The sequence below is a fragment of the Babylonia areolata genome, chromosome 1 (genome assembly GCF_041734735.1).
Source record: "Babylonia areolata isolate BAREFJ2019XMU chromosome 1, ASM4173473v1, whole genome shotgun sequence".
NCBI lineage: Eukaryota > Metazoa > Mollusca > Gastropoda > Neogastropoda > Buccinidae > Babylonia > Babylonia areolata.
In genome coordinates this window covers 81,423,323-81,436,786 of record NC_134876.1, presented here as the reverse complement: position 1 = coordinate 81,436,786, position 13,464 = coordinate 81,423,323, and the positions used below count along the sequence as shown (strand labels likewise).

The 13,464-nt window shown below is 44.3% G+C and overlaps 1 protein-coding gene across 2 annotated transcripts in view; it reads right to left on the bottom strand.

Moving 5' to 3' along the window:
- Positions 1-13,464, bottom strand: part of LOC143288149 (uncharacterized) — a 528,503-nt gene that overhangs the window by 478,862 nt on the left and 36,177 nt on the right. The gene's annotated exons all lie outside the window — the stretch shown is intronic.

Sequence of the window (13,464 nt, the reverse complement as noted above, 5' to 3'; positions counted from 1 at the left end):
AAGGGGAAAAATGCTCATCATTAGACCACACGACGGAAAATTCATATTTAAGAAAAAGAGAAAGACAAAAAGAAAAACATAATACTGTTTACAAGAGCGAAAAATAACCCAGACGTCGCCGCGAGGAGAGGCAGGTGGGGGGAGGGAAGGGGAGAGAGGATGTGGGCGTGTGGAGGTGGACGTGCGGGTGAGGGAGGGAAGGCGGATAGTCCGATGAAGGTATGATGCTGGAGGTTGAGAAAACGATCGAGACAATTATCTTCAGAGATCGTAAATCGTCTTCATCATCAGCAGCAGCATCGTCTTCATCGTCATCATCATCAGCAGCAGCAGCAGGATGAGAAAACGATCGAGACTATTAACTCCAGAGATCATAAATCGTCTTCATCAGCAGCAGCAGCAGCAGCATCATTATCAGCAGCAGCAGCAGCAGGAAAACTAAAGCAAGTGTTCTCACCACGACTTCCATATCGATACCACTACCACCACCACCACCACCGCGAAATCAAACAATCGTCAATGCACACAGAGCCCACGACAAACAACAATGACCGGACATGACCTTACAAAAACGATATACTACGCCACAGCAACTTCAGCTTTTTATGTCCCCCTCACTCTACTTGTGCTTACACATTGCTCAGGCATGGCGTCAGTTCTTGCCAGCCAATCAAACTAGAGTAAAATGACAGAACGCCCATAACTCCTGGCAAACACAGGCAGACGGAAAAGTCAGTCCCACGCATTGCTGACAGCCAGGGTCATATGGTTACTGGCTATATTATGATAGGGCTCACACACACACACACACACACACACACACACGTATATATATATATATATATATATATATATATATATATATATATATATATACTCATACAGGGTCACCTCTCACAGACCCCACACATACAGCCACACCCAGTCAACGTTCGTTCACCCACGAGTCTGTTGATAATAATGCATTTTGCTAGTGATGCAGTTTGAAAGATTTTCTGACAGATTTGTCATCGGTTGCGGTGGTAGGGTGGGTTGGTTCTTATTTGATTTCAATTATGATTCTGGGCGACTCTGTGTGTGTGTGTGTGTGTGTGTGTGTGTGTGTGTGTGTGTGTGTGTACACGCGCGTGCGTATTCGGATTAATGTATGCACATGTATTTTAATTGTGATTCTGGGCGACTCTGTGTGTGTGTGTGTGTGTGTGCGCGCGCGCGCGCGCGCGCACGCACGCGTGTGTGTGCGCATATGCGTTCGTGTGCGTGTGAGTGTGCGCGCGCACCTGAGTGAGTGAGTGTGTGTGTGTGTGTGTGTGTGTGTGTGTGTGTGTGTGTGTGTGTGTGTGTGTGTGTGTGTGTGTGTGTGTGCGGGCGAGCTAGGGCATGGGCGTAGGTGTATGTGTGGGCAGGCGCGACACGAGATATGTGTGTGGAATGTTCAAATGACGCCATGCCCCAGGAATTGTGTGAGGACATCTTGCAGCACCGGCTTCTTTCTCACTGCCGTCCCCTGGCCATCCACACACACAGCACACCACACACACACACACACACACACACACACACACACACACACACACACACACACACACACACACACACACACACACACACACACACACACGTTTATACGCATGTGCATATATATACACTGTTATACATACACACACACATGAGCACAAACAGAACACAGAAGAAATCTCCCTCTCTCTCTCTCTCTCTCTCTCCAACACACACACACATAGACACACACAGAGGGAGAGGGAGAGAGAGGGAGTCATACACTGGACACTGACAAAGCCTTTAAGATACACGGGTTACTTGTCACACAGGTCAGCAAGACAGTCTCTGTCCCGACAGGTGGTCTCCATTGCACTTACCTGAAACAAACACACAACAACATATTGTTTTGAGAACCTGAACTTCTCACCGGCTCTACAAGTTGTTTAAAAAATCAACCAATCGCAACACACACTCTCTCTCTCTCTCTCTCTCTCTCTCTCTCTCTCTCTCTCACACACACACACACACACACACACACAATCATCACATCACTATCACTACTATTTTCATCACCACCATCACCATCCTTTTCATCATAATTCATTGTCTTCATCACCACCGTCAACATCATCATCCCGTCACAACCATCATCATCATCTTTCTCATCCACCATCATTATAACAGTCCTCCATCATCGTGAAATGCAGTGCACTTTAAGGAGCTGTGCAGTTCAGTTTTGATTTGTGTTTTGCAGTGCAGTACAGTACAGTACAGCACAGAACAGTACAGTACAATACAGCACAGAACGGTACAGTACAGCACAGAACAGTACAGCACAGAACGGTACAGTACAGTACAGTACAGAACGGTACAGCATAGTACAGAACAGAACGGTACATTACAGTACAGTACAGCACATAACGGTATAGTACAGTATAGCACAGAACGGTACAGTACAGTACAGCACAGAACGGTACATCACAGTACAGTACAGCAAAGAACGGTACAGTACAGTACAGCCCAGAACGCTACAGTACAGCACAACACAGAACGGTACATTACAGTACAGTACAGCACAGAACGGTACAGCACAGTACAGTACAGCACAGAACGGGAAATTACAGTACAGTACAGAACGGTACAGTATAGTACAGCACAGAACGGTACATTACATTACAGTACAGCACAGAACGGTATAGTACAGTACAGCACAGAACGGTACATCACAGTACAGTACAGCACAGAACGGTACAGTACAGCACAGCACAGAGCGGTACAGTACAGTACAGCACAGAACGGTACAGTACAGTACAGCACAGAACGGTACAGTACAGTATAGCAGAGCACAGAACGGTACAGTACAGCACAGCACAGAACGGTACATCACAGTATATTACAGCACAGAACGGTACAGTACAGCACTGCACAGAACGGCACATCACAGTATATTACAGCACAGAACGGTACAGTACAGCACAGCACAGAACGGTACAGTATAGTACAGCACAGAACGGAACAGTATAGTACAGCACAGCACGGTACAGTACAGTACAGCACAGAACGGTACAGTATAGTACAGCACAGCACAGCACGGTACAGTACAGTACAGCACAGATCGGTACAGTACAGTACAGCACAGAACGGTACATAACAGTATAGTACAGCACAGAACGGTACAGTACAGCACAGCACAGAGCGGTACAGTACAGTACAGCACAGAACGGTACAGTACAGTATAGTACAGCACAGAACGGTACAGTACAGCACAGCACAGAACGATACATCACAGTATATTACAGCACAGAACGGTACAGTACAGCACTGCACAGAACGGCACATCAAAGTATATTACAGCACAGAACGGTACAGTACAGCACAGCACAGAACGGTACAGTACAGCACAGCACAGAACGGAACAGTATAGTACAGCACAGCACAGAACGGTACAGTATAGTACAGTACAGCACAGCACGGTACAGTACAGTACAGCACAGAATGGTACAGTATAGTACAGCACAGCACAGAACGGTACAGCACAGCACAGCACAGAACGGTACAGTACAGCACAGCACAGCACAGAACGGTACAGCACAGCACAGCACAGAACAGTACAGTATAGTATAGCACAGAACGGTACAGTACAGCACAGCACAGAACGGTAGAGTATAGTATAGCACAGAACGGTACAGTACAGCACAGCACAGAACGGTACAGTACAACACAGCACAGCACAGAACGGTACAGCACAGCACAGAACGGTACAGCACAGCACAGCACAGCACAGCATAGCACAGAACGGTACAGTACAGTACAGCACAGAACGGTACAGCACAGCACAGCACAGAACGGTACATCACAGTACAGCACAGCACAGCACGGTATAGTAAAGCACAGAACGGTACAGCACAGAACGCTACAGTAAAGCACAGAACGGTACAGCACAGCACAGCACAGAACGGTACAGTACAGTACAGCAAAGAACGGTACATAACAGTATAGTACAGCACATAACGGTACAGTATAGTACGGCACAGAACGGTACAGTACAGTACAGCACAGAACGGTACAGTACAGTACAGCTCAGAACGGTACATCGCAGTACAGTACAGCACAGAACGGTACAGCACAGCATAGTACAACACAGAACGGTACGGTACAGTACAGCACAGCACAGACGGGTACAGTACAGCACAGCACAGCACAGAACGGTACAGTACAGTACAGTACAGAACGGTACATTACAGTACAGCACAGAACGGTACATTACAGTATGGCACAGCACAGAACAGTACAGCACAGTACAGAACGGCATAGTACAGTACAGCACAGAACGATACAGTACTGTACAGAACGGTACAGTTCAGTACAGTACAGCTCAGAATGGTACAGTACAATACAGTACAGCACACCACAGAACGGCATAGTACAGTACAGTACAGAACGGTACAGTTCAGTACAGTACAGAACGGTACAGTACAGTACAGCTCAGAATGGTACAGTACAGTACAGTACAGTACAGCACAGAACGGGACATTATAGTATGGCACAGCACAGAACAGTACAGTACAGCACAGAACAGTACAGCTCAATACAGTACAGCTCAGAATGGTACAGTACAGTACAGCACAGCACGGTATAGTACAGTACAGCACAATACAATTGCAAGGCCAGGCACCGCATTACATCGTCATGTGACAGACCACTCCTTAACAAAACGTCATATATATTGCAGCTACACAAAGCACTGTAGTGCACTGCAATGGCACAAAAAAAAGCTATGCACTGTATTTTATTTATCACAATATTGTCTTGAAACAACAGACGTCTCTGTCTGAAATTCGGGCTGCTATTCAGGGCGCGAGTGTACCACGACACACCCTTTGTTTTTATGAAACCTCTTCATCTTTGCCACTCTTTTTCTTCTTTTGTCTTTTCAAGTCTGCAAAAACAAGTTGTTTGTTTGTCACAATGGAAATCTCTTTGACATTTTGCCACAGGCAACTATTCTGATGTTTTGTTGGGGGTCTTTTCCCAAACACACCCTAAACAACATGCAGCAAAATATCATAAAGGGTCCCTTTTTTTTCTTCTTTTTCTGTTTTTTTGTTGTTGTTGTTTTGTTTTGTTTTTTTGTGTGTTTTTTTCCTTTTGCTCAGCTGCAAACAACTTCAACAATCTCTTTCTTCAAGCCGGACACGGTTCAGATCGCGGACTTCATCAGCGACGACAAGGAAGCCATTTCCATCGGTGGGTCTTCCGCCCACTGTTCACACACGCTTTGTTGTAGCCGTCAGCGACCCTACCACCGAAAGCAGCCTCGCTACACTAACCCTGCAGAACAAAGAGCCAGTGTTACGCCCGCTGCAGGCCACACAAAGGTCTGATGAGGTCCCGAGTCCCGTTGATCCAGGAACTCTTCCTCAGCTCCGTTAAAACACACAACAAACTATCACACACTGACAGACAATACCGTACAGTGCGAACAAAAAAAAAAATCGACCTTTGAGCGAAAGCTGACCGGTCGTTAAACCTCCACTGTACGTTTCAGTTTGAACAAAGATGGTTGAGCCATAGATTTTTTTTTCTCTGTATTTATTGTTGTCATCTTAGTAGTAACGTGCTACGAGTGAAAACAGGTTTAATGACTGACACAGGTCGTGTGGAATGGTCACACATGATGTGCCACAGTGTTGTTGTTTTTGTTCTTTTCAGCGTGGTGTTTTTGTGTCGATACTCACCAATATTGTATCACTCATCGAGAAAAGGAAAACCCGTGGAAAAAGTTCCTTGGGTGACGTTCACTTTCCTTACTAACAACGTTTCTCCGTGACACTAGAACCTTTCTCCAACTATCTGCCTCTTCAGAGAGCCACAACTCTCCAAAACACCGCACCTCTCCATTACCACACAGGCACGCAACCACCCGTCCAGACAGCCACATCCCCACTCCCACCTCTACACACACACACATACACACTTTACAGTCCAAAATTAAAATCAACTACATTAATATACAAGATATTGCATTTTATAGTAAAAAAACAACAAAAAACAAACCATAATACTGACACCAACTTCATAACACCCCCTCCACTTCGACCGCTAATGTCTCAAATACCTCCCTCCCCACTACTCCACCCAACCAGCCGTTCCATAAGATCTCCCAGCTGCCATCATTTTCCAGACATTCCTCTTGTCCCAGCCAGATGGCCAGACTTTCATATATTGTCACCAGATACAGGCGGTAAAACCACAGGATGTTTTCCCTAAAACCTGCGTGAAACAAGAGACAGAATGAGCACAGGAAATAGATTAATTTACAAACCAAACATGGAAATATGACGTAATTATGGGTATCAGTTTGCTCATACAAACTTTCTGTTTTTTTCTTCTTTTCTCTCCGCTTCAATCTCCTTCCCCAAACCAACGCGGGTTTTTTGTGTTTTTTTGTTTTGTGTTTTGCTTTTTTCTTTCATCAGTCGTTTGCTTGGCCTCAATGCAACCGAACACCGGGGCTATCTGTAATCGTCACGCAAGAATACAAGTCGTCCCCCATGACACGCACGTACCCTCACATATACCTGGCATGGATTGCATTTTGCTGAGTGTATATCTTTTTTCTTATTTCGTATTGGTAGGCTCTAGCTCTCATGTTCTCCGTTTCAATGCTTGGGGTATTGAGCAAACCACCAGGAAAAGCCTTAACTTGTTGCTGTTGTTCCTGAAACATTTAAAAAAAAGAAATGAAAATATCTTCATCTTGGAAAAAAATATTGGGAGTTAGCTGAATATTCTGACCTCCAATACCCCCCCCCCCCCCCCCCCCCCCCCCCCCCCCCCCCCCTTTGCTAATCTGATCACAGCTCTCTTCCAACCATCGGCTATCCCTACCATGTCTCTCCCCACCCACCCAACTCTCCTCCCCCAAGTCCGACTATCAGCCATTCCCCATCTGCACACCATGACCGCCACCACCAGCCATACCCCCCTGACCCCCACCCCCAAGTCTAGCTGTCAACCTTTCCACATCTCCCAGCGAACAGCCAACCGCCTGAGGACCCTGGCTTGCTGTGTACTTGTGGACAAGTCGAGCCCCTGGGGTGTGCCCCATGAAATCCTTCCTCCTGTTCCTGGCCGTACCCCTCCCTGTCCCAACCTCCCTTCACCTCCCACCCCACCCCACCCTTCCCTTCCTTCATAGCCCCCTCCCCTCCTCCGCATCCGCACCCCCACCCCCCAAGGCAAACATCATTTCCCGAGAAACCGCGTGAGATGGCGAGACGAATAGTGAGAAAAGAAAGGGACTGAAGGAGAGAGAGGACTCTGAATGGTTTCGAAATGTTGTCAGAACACGTCTGGGTCAGTCTGTGTCTTCTTGTTCATTTGTCGTGGGTCTGGCTCTTGAGTGTCACCCAGAGCAGTTTGTCGCCTGTTTGTTGGTGTCAGCGCTTTAATGTAGCCGTGGTCCCAAGTGGTATATTTATATAAAAGGGGACGGTACAAAAGAATTACTGATTTACTGTATTAAAGGACAGAAAATATCCACGCGCAGGCCAGGGGCATATAGCAGGCCAGTCACAAAAGGATTTTTCTATTGTTTTATTTACAGTTAAGTAAAGAAGAAGAAGAAGAAAGCAGATGAGAAGACAATGCACTGAATAAGACACAACAAACAAATGTCATCAAGTACAACATGTCAGGAATGCAAGTGAATAGAAAAGCACATGTATACATATTACATGGAAAGACTACCGCTCAGTTTGGGATTAGCAACAACATAAGATAAGATAATGCATATGTGTGAAGACCAACTGACATCAAATGACATTTCTAATACATTTGAATAGTGTAGATAAAGTGGTTAAAGCTAAGCTGATTTGGTGAAAGTACACTGGCAGTACAGATTTAAGTAAAGCTCATACTGTGTCAAAGTGACTCAAATGAATCAATTATGTAGCGCTATACTGGAGTAAGCCATATAGGAGAGAGCATAACTAAATTACAATTAACAGACTGATACATATCAGATGGTTTTAACCAATAACTGATATGAATCCAACACTATCTTGTAATCACCACAACAAAATACTACACACATCTTAGAGTCCCAACTAAGCACACTGTAGCAGTACAACTGATATCACCATGTAGAAAAGATAGAATCAGTGGCTTTGATATTAAATACTGGCAAGCTGAGAGACCAAATAGCAAGTCAGTGCACAACACAAAGATGGGAAGAACGGTCATGGCTTAACCATTAAGTGGTGAACGAACTTACACAAGTAATCCATTGCATCAAAGCCAAATATCAACATAGCTAAGCTTGTGCTCAACATTCAAATCTCCTCCACCAAAGCCGGATAAGTAACCTACCCATCAGTGACAGCAAATGAGAAAGAATGCGTCATCCACAAGAACATTCTGGAATAGTCGAATGAACTATGAACTATCAATGAACTATGAACTATCGTGGGCAATGACGTCACCGACTGACGTTTGAAAAGAATGAAATCTACGTGCAAACATATGGAACAGTAGATAGCACTTCAAGTCAAACAGAAATCCTTTAATGTACCCACATCATTCTGTGACTGAGGAAGCAACAGCCTAAATTAGAAACACAGTCTAAGACATCATGATAATATATATAAGTTCGAAGGCAATCATCGATCAAATAGTGCAATAAACATCCTAGCACAATGGGTACTTACAGTGATACGTAACAAGACACTGTCCGCTGGGGCTGCAACACACACTGTGGGTGACACACATTCAGTGATCGGCTATCGCCACAAACGGGCTCAGGTGAAAGTGGCCAGTGATCTACTGTGGTTATTTATGCAGATTAAGTGAACTGCAATGATGCTCGCATGGCCCATGAAACAAAATGTCCCCAATCAAGCTGAATCTGATTAGAATTGTGTTTGTTACAAGGTGTTCAGTGACAGATTTCTAAATGATTCCTGAACCGATTTACGTTGGATAGGTCGCAAAAGAAAGAGCTCAATAACTACTTTCTAATGAGTATAAAATGAAGTGGTGATCATTTAAGATGAATTTATAATCTTAATTTCAGTCACCTGAAAAGGGTCAGTTTTAGTGAGCTTGTCGCTGAAAATTACAAACTGTGTTAAATCAGTTTAACGTAGGCAAACGCAAGTGGTGTAGATTTAAAGATGGAATTGCAACGCTTCTGCCAGTATATAATACTTTCAGTTTACTGATCCAACAAAAGAGATATCTAATTACATACGGTGCATCAGAAGCACAGATTTCAGCTAACCCAATGGCGTACAGCAACACTAGTTGCAGAGTGGTTGTTGTTAAGTGTCAACAATGAAAATCGGCTTTGTATCTTCTAAATGCCTGATCTATTTTCATCCAAACACTATAATGGTGTGGTTACCAACAGCAGTCACATACAAAATTGTGTGACGTGAAGGACAAAACAACGTAAGCTTAACATCTGTTGAAATCTTTACATTGACGAACGATTATACTAAAATCAAATATGCTTCTAACTGATTTAAGTGTGTGTGTAAACACAACAAATACAATATTGCAGCGAATGATACAGAGACTTGATTTTATGGATATTTAGAGAATACGTTTCGAATGATCTTTGCACTGAAATCAGGAATGGCGTCACACATTCAGCGCGAGCTGTTGGAGACCGGTGGTTAGCTGCGAAAAAGGCGTCTGCTATAGCTCAACTTCAACTTGTGCTGTGAGTTGAGCCATGGTCATCTGAAGTCAGCTGAGCTCTTGACTACATTAAGAAAAAAAGAGAAAAAAAGACTTTTCAGTTCCAGATCGTGATACTCTCTATTCAAAGGAAAAAGAATTATTCGATTTATTACATGACGCTTCAATACTGGGGGGATGAGGAGGTAGAGAAGGAAATAAACTCGCGTATTGATGTTTACTTGTTGTTTTTTTTTGTTTTTGTTTTTTGTTACAGTTATCAACAACAAATACATATCGACAGCACACACAACTGTCAGTTGTTGTTTCAGAGAAATCTAAATAAACAGCCTAACTACCAGACTGAAGCAATCGAAGCTGTCGTTGTCTAATAGTTTTCCATAATTTTATGTACTCAGACCTCTTTGTCTGCCATTTATCAAGATTGTAGCCATTCTGTGTTTCAAATTTTAACTACAATTATGGACAGACCAGTTTTGTTCTTCTTGAAGGCACTAGAAAAAGTGCAATGATAGTCGGTCTTAACATAAACCCTGTCTAGTGACGTACTGAACAATATGAAATGCATTTTACACAGGCAAACACGGATTACTTTAATACTTGAAAATTATTGATAAATACATGAGACGCTAATCGGAAGAGTCGAACAGTCCTTCCAGTCTTTAAGAATGAGGTAGAACACTTAAGCTCAAGCCCTGCATCTTTTTCCATAACATGCCCGCCAAAACATACAAGTGGAAAAGTTTTGAAATAGACTATTCTGGCTCTCAGCCATTCTGGCTCTCAGCCAGTTCAAACTACTGTGGTGCTTAAACATTTTGTGGGGATAATTTACCAACTTGAGTATACCCAGATATTTTGAAGTGTTACACACAGGGCCGTTCAGGGAGGCAGTTTCATAAACAAAGAAAGTGAATGGGAAGTAAAGAATGTTGCGCTGATGAGGGTAATACCTCTGCGTCGTTCTTGTTGAAAAGACATTTTCACGGGAACTATAAACACTAAGTGCGGGGATTTCAGGCTGACGATACTGTCAGTATGACCTTTCCTCCGTTGCTGATAAAACTACCCCCTGGAAGGCTGCCATGCTTCTATCTCCTCGCTTTTCGTTTCATCGTAACGACTTTTGGAATCGCCATTCTCTGCTCTCGGCCTCCGTGTATCTCTCTGTCTCTCTGTCTGTCACTCTGAGTGAGTGTGTGTGTGTGTGTGTGTGTGTGTGTGTGTGTGTTTGTGTGTGTGTGTCTATCGTGTGGAGAATGAGATGAGAATTTCTGTCTCCATGGCAGTCGATCTATCCGTTATACATATTATATTCTGTGCACTGAGCTGGAATTCCAGCTAAGTAGCCAATTTTCTTAAGTCAAAATTTGAGCTAATGAAGGTCGGAAAATGCCATACTGCGCATAACAATCACGTCCGTTTGGGGTTATGGGGGGATACGTCAAAATTCGGCACAGACATCTTTTTCCCCGTTCATAGATCTATATGTTTCAAGATCATTTTGATCTTTTTCCCCAAAATTCTGTTTTCCCTTCAATGAGTACTCACTCATATGAGAAACACATTCTTAGCAAAACAGTTGCCCCTGTTGAAATATCGAGAACTGTTCTTTGCTTAATGAACGGGAATGCTGCTATTCAGCTGCCATCCAGGAGCAAGTATAAAAAGCCTGATAAGCACTATATAGTGCGAAACAGCTGTTGCCCGCTGTGCCGCTGCTTCTATTGCCTCCATTTTGGAGGGAAAATGATAAATGGTACTGACTGAAAAAACTTTCATACCCCCTCCCCTCCTCTTCAAGCGCTAATAAGTTTTTTAAGGCTGAAAGTAGAGCCGGGACTGATTTTTAGATGCTCCTTATCCTTCATGATAGACGACAAAACGAATACCTTAGCTTCTTGTTGGCCATGTGTGAAACATACGTTTCATTACATTACATCTTTTTGACTATGTATGAAACATCACATTACACACATTAGTCCTCTAACTGGTGTAGCCTCTAACACGGAACAGGTTCAATGCAATGATACACACCGTACCTGTCTTTCCCATCAACACCTGAACCCAGCTGTTTATCTGATTGACCCACCTGTGCAGACGTCATCATGCAAGCATCACACCCATTTTGGAGGGCTCGGGAGGGAGGTGGGGAGCGGGTTGGGAATTGTAAAACAGGGGATAGTTTCATTATCCATTATTCCAAGTTATCAGAAAGGAATCAAACATTATAAACTTCAAAGCAAAAAATAGGACCATATGTCTATTGACAGCAAAGGTGTGGCAACACAAACATGTGCGTGTCTTGAATATCGTGGTTAAGATGGCTTCTAATGCATGTTTCAATCTCCAGAGTGTGTGTGTGTGTGTGTGTGGGGGGGGGGGGGGGGGGGGGGGGGGGGGGGGGGGGGGGGGAGGGGGGTTCAAAGATGACACTGTGATGTTTCCCTTGTTGACTTTTTCAACCGCATTCTTACGGCCAAGGGCTTATGTCTCAAGCCAGTCTCCATTAGTGATTAAGTTTACTAGGTACTACCCGGTACGAAACATGCCTCACACACTGAGAGAAAAAAGAAAGGACAACTTTCGGAGACAATGAAACGTGCAATAAAAACAGGCTTTATCTTTCTATCTTAACATCGCTTCTTTAGTGACCTGACTAAAAGAGGAAGGTGGCAGAATGGTTAAGACACTTATCTGCAAACACTGTGCCCGTCAGGGTCTGATTTCGGTTCCCGCTGTGGAAAATTACACTGAGTGTCTAGTCATTCGGATGGGACGAAAAACAAGGCCTGATTAGCGCATTGGGTTATGCTGCTGACAGGCATCTGCCCAGCAGATGTGGTGTAGCGTATATGGATTTTCCCGAACGCAGTGACGCTTCCTTGAGAAACTGAAACTGAAAAAAGTTACTTGATTTCCAGTGCGCCCATGGCTCTGCCATAGAAGATGACGAAAGCCGAAGTGGACGGCCAGGCTAAAAGCTTGTGGATCCATCAGAGGCGATTACGGCGTCGATGATAATTTCATACGCACAGACTTAGTCAGGATCTGAGTCAGGGTTAAAGTTACATTTTCACTCAGAAAGTGACACTTGTAACAATAACAGAAGTCAGACTTGGGGATCTCAAAAAACCAACGAGACGTCGGCAGAGACGGAGTGTGCGAAACATGCGCGTGCGATTGTCTTTTCCCGTTGCAGATGAATCAAGCAGACGTCGGCGAAGTCTGAGGGGCTGAAAGAAACTGGTGTGCGTGCGATGGCCTTCTTCCGTAAATGCATCCCCAGGGATGTGGTCCCTGACCATGGCGCGCTGGTTCGCCAGACGAAACAATGACATGATCTGATGTCATCCACTGCTTGATCGACGTGGCCGTCACAGAGAACGGTCGCTGTCTTCTATATCTGTTTCTCTGACATGCGAGACAGGGTAGCCGGAGACAGTTTTTTTTGTGTGCTTTTTTTTCTATCCCCTTTCTTTCATTCCTTTCTTTCTTTTCCTAAGTTGGTGCATTTCATGTACTTTCTATTCAACGTTGTGAAAATAGCGTAGTTTAGTTTGGTCTGTCTGCCTAACCTGGCTGTCATTGCGTCTCAGTTTGTGGGTTGCTCACTCTCTCCTTCACACACACACACACACGCGCGCGCGCACACAGACAGACAGACAGACAGACAGAGAGAGACGGAGAGAGAGGAAGAGAGAGAAAAAGCGAAATTCGAAAAAATGCCTGCCGATTATAGAAAATATGCTGTGTATT